We start from the raw sequence: 3,527 nt of genomic DNA, 5'->3' as shown, positions 1-3,527 counted from the left end.
TAAAATGTGTATACATTATTTGGCACCCTTTGTGTGTGTGTGTGTGTGTGTATACATACATAAACACATACATATTTACACATAGATATATACACATCGGTATACACACACACACATCTATATATACACACACACATATATACACATGTATGTATGTATACATATAAATGTATATACGTATATTGAGGTGGGGGTAGCATGCAAAGGCATAATTCCAATACTGTGAGACAGTTATTAAGACAGAGGTGTTTATAAAGGAAATATGGTCATATTTCATGGGTGGGTCAGGTAAGGCAAGTAAAGGAGAAGATTCCTAAGCTGTATCTTGATTGATGAGGGAGCATTTCACAGAATGAAGGGCAGACATGGAGGGAATGGAGTTGAGAGAGGTGTTGACTTCCAGCTACATGAAGCAGATTGTACAAGGCGGACAGCATGAAAAACCCACTGCATGTACGAGTCAGCCAGTGTTGGTTACCAGGGTACAACTGGGAAAAACTGGTGGGTGCAGATTATGAATGGCTTTGTAGTACCATTTAGTGTTTATTCATTAAATTATGAAGAGCCAGTGGGTATAAAAATGTAATCATATTACAGAGATATTGAAGCAACAGTGTTGGCAGACTTTAATGACTGGATACAGAGGGTAAAGGAGGACGAGTGATCTTCAAAAGCTTGCTGGTTTCTGGTTTGCAGAAACTATGAACTAAATTAGACTCATTATAAAAATCGTAGAGTAAAAACAAATAATAGGTTTGTATTTCACAGAAAAACATGAGAAAAACTATTAAAGTGTAATTTGGATTTGTTGCATGCACTAACTACTTTATATCATTATTCTGGAAAAATATTTGGTTCTAAAGGTTGCCTGACTAACTGTATATACACAAAGGAGTTTATTTAAAAGAAAAGCATGCAGTACTCAGATAGCTACAGACTTTACCAAAAGCAAGAAGAAAGAACACCAGTGTCAACATCAAACTATTCAGTACTCACCGGATACTTAATATGTGCTATGTGATAATTATTGCTATAATAAAAGAAGAACTGCTATCAACTCTTAATTTTCTAAACAGTTCAAGTCTGACTTTTGAGGTAATAGGTGAGATTGAACACCATCATAAAAGGTAATATAGAATTACTATTCTGTTTCCAGGGGCACCGTTGGATGAACCTATAATAGGCCAAGTCTAGGAGTTACTCATAAAAGTCTAGGGATTTTACAGCCGAATGAGCTGGTGTAAATTATGGTGCAATGTGCCCAAGTTCTTCTCAGTATAAAGTTATGCAGAGAGATGCAGGGATTATCTCGGGTTGGTCAAATTTCATTTAGTACTATATAGCGCACACAGCAACCAGTAATGTAAGGGTTTTACGGCCAGCTCTACAACATCACCACAGGGGAACTTAGTTCTCAAAAGACAGCACATGGTTCTCTCTTTTTTGCAGTTCATTCTTGCAATTTTCTGTAAGATTGCAATGTGTCAAAATTTAAAATAAATGAACTAGTAGCTCTGAACAATGGAACAAATTTGCCATGTTTATTTGTTTGTCTGCAGTGCAAAGAAACAGGAGAGGCCCTCTCCAGCGTGTCACAGGTGCCTGGGTTGCCCGCACCTCTCACCTTCTTCCGCCCCGCAAGCCCGCAGCCCAGGAAACCAGACAAAGACGCCGGGACTAGGTTCCCACGCAAGCTGAAGGCCCTGCGCTACCACAACCCTGCTGGCTTCAACTACAAAGATGAAACAGAATTTAGAAACTGTATTGTTGGGCTTGAAGACCAGAAAATCAGACACTACAACACTGGACACAGAAGTAATTTAGGAAACATCTACAGCAGTGACTGGCCGAGCTCTTTGAAAAGCCTATCAGAGAGGTTAATTGTCCTCTCAAGATTCAAGTTCTACAAGAAGCAATTGACTGGCTTCTAGATTTAGCTATTAAACTTGAATATGGAGATAATGCTGAAAAATACAAGGATTTGGTACCTGATAATTCAAACAATGCTGACAATGCTAATAATGCAGACCCATTGGTGCATTTGGATGGCAATTCACATTTTGGTCCAGGAGCATCTGACACAGCATGCAGCTGCTAAAGCAAATCAAACAAAAGAAGGTTTGCGTGTTGCTTTAGACAATCATATGCTTGTTTTTGATACATAAGATGGAGTTCTTAATGAAGCTGCTCAAATTCTGCAATTGTTGCATATAGAAGAGCTCAGAGAACTACAGACAAAAATTAACGAATCCATAGTAGCTGCTCAGGCAATTATTGCCCTTCCAAAGACAAATCACAGATGGGGGAAAGTTCAAAGATGAGTATTTTAGGATTTCAGCATCTCAACTGCTGAAGAACTATGTACACTCTGGCACGTGTTTGGAAATCAAATGCCACATTTTTAAGGGAAGAATCATCCAAAAATGATTATGTTCTAGAGATTTATCATCATTGCTATTTCTTTAATAAAGTTTGGGAAAGTGGGGGAAAAAAGAAAAGAAACGGAGGAAGAAATCTGTGGGACTTAAATTTTAAGTTCTCTCTACTTTTGTGTGTTTTTAAAATTTTAATCACATTTTTAAAATGCAGGAAATTTTATGTGTCTTAAATTTTTTTCTACATGAACTAAATGATCAAAGTTTCAAATTTAGAATACAGAAAATAAAGCAATCCAGAATTACTATTATAAACTATATGAAATTCTTTACACTTATATATTCATTAGATTATTTAAATATATTCATATCCACAAACAACATGCTTGATAAACAGTGGCTAGAATAATAAAAGGATGTTCTTACATTTATCACCCAGAGAGCTTTGAATCATCCCCAAAATATTTTGTTTCATTTACAGCAAAAATATTCAAGCCAGGATCACAATTTGCACTCTCTTAGTATGTCTTCCTAGTTTCCTTCAATCTAGAATATTTCTTCAGGTTTTCTTGGCTTTCATGACCACATGTTTTTTTGGTTCAAAGCAATAACTTTGTGGACTATCTCTCTGAGTATATTTATGATTACTGCATTCAACTATTGACAGCTTGAGACTTCCATTCCTGAGGGCGGGTGGAAATCATTGAATGCAGTTGTTCTCAACTAGAATCACCTGGAAAGCTTTTAAACCACCTGATACCAAAGTGACACACAGAACCAGTTAAATCAGAACCTCTGGGGTTAGTATCCAGGCAGCAGTATTTTTCGTCAACTTAAGTGCTTTGTAAATTACATACCAAAATATTCATATATTTATAGTATATTGTTTGATGCATACAACCAGGAACCTCATTAAGATACAGAACATTTCTGTCACCCAAGGGAGTATCATCTTGCTCCTGTGCAAGATGGATCCTGGTGATTTGGACATCTACTAAAAATCGTGTGTAAATTCTATAGCATCTCGAAGGTCCTAAGATGATTATGAAGAGCCAACATGTTGTAACATAAAGCAATAAGAATACAACACTACCCCAGATACTGTTGGACAGGTGTCAAGAGGGCTTCTAGCTAGTGTACCAATTTACAATG

At 36.8% G+C, this 3,527-nt stretch overlaps 1 pseudogene; it reads left to right on the top strand.

Moving 5' to 3' along the window:
- Nucleotides 1-365: 365 nt before the first annotated feature.
- Nucleotides 366-2,321, top strand: LOC109453079 (tRNA-splicing ligase complex subunit RTRAF pseudogene; annotated as a pseudogene).
- The last annotated feature ends 1,206 nt before the right edge of the window (nt 2,322-3,527 follow it).

Source organism: Rhinolophus sinicus, chromosome 16 (assembly GCF_057876585.1).
Source record: "Rhinolophus sinicus isolate RSI-liver-muscle chromosome 16, RSI-T2T, whole genome shotgun sequence".
NCBI classification, from domain to species: Eukaryota; Metazoa; Chordata; class Mammalia; order Chiroptera; family Rhinolophidae; genus Rhinolophus; species Rhinolophus sinicus.
Note: the sequence above shows the minus strand (reverse complement) of the source record. Positions and strands in the feature narration are given on the sequence as shown.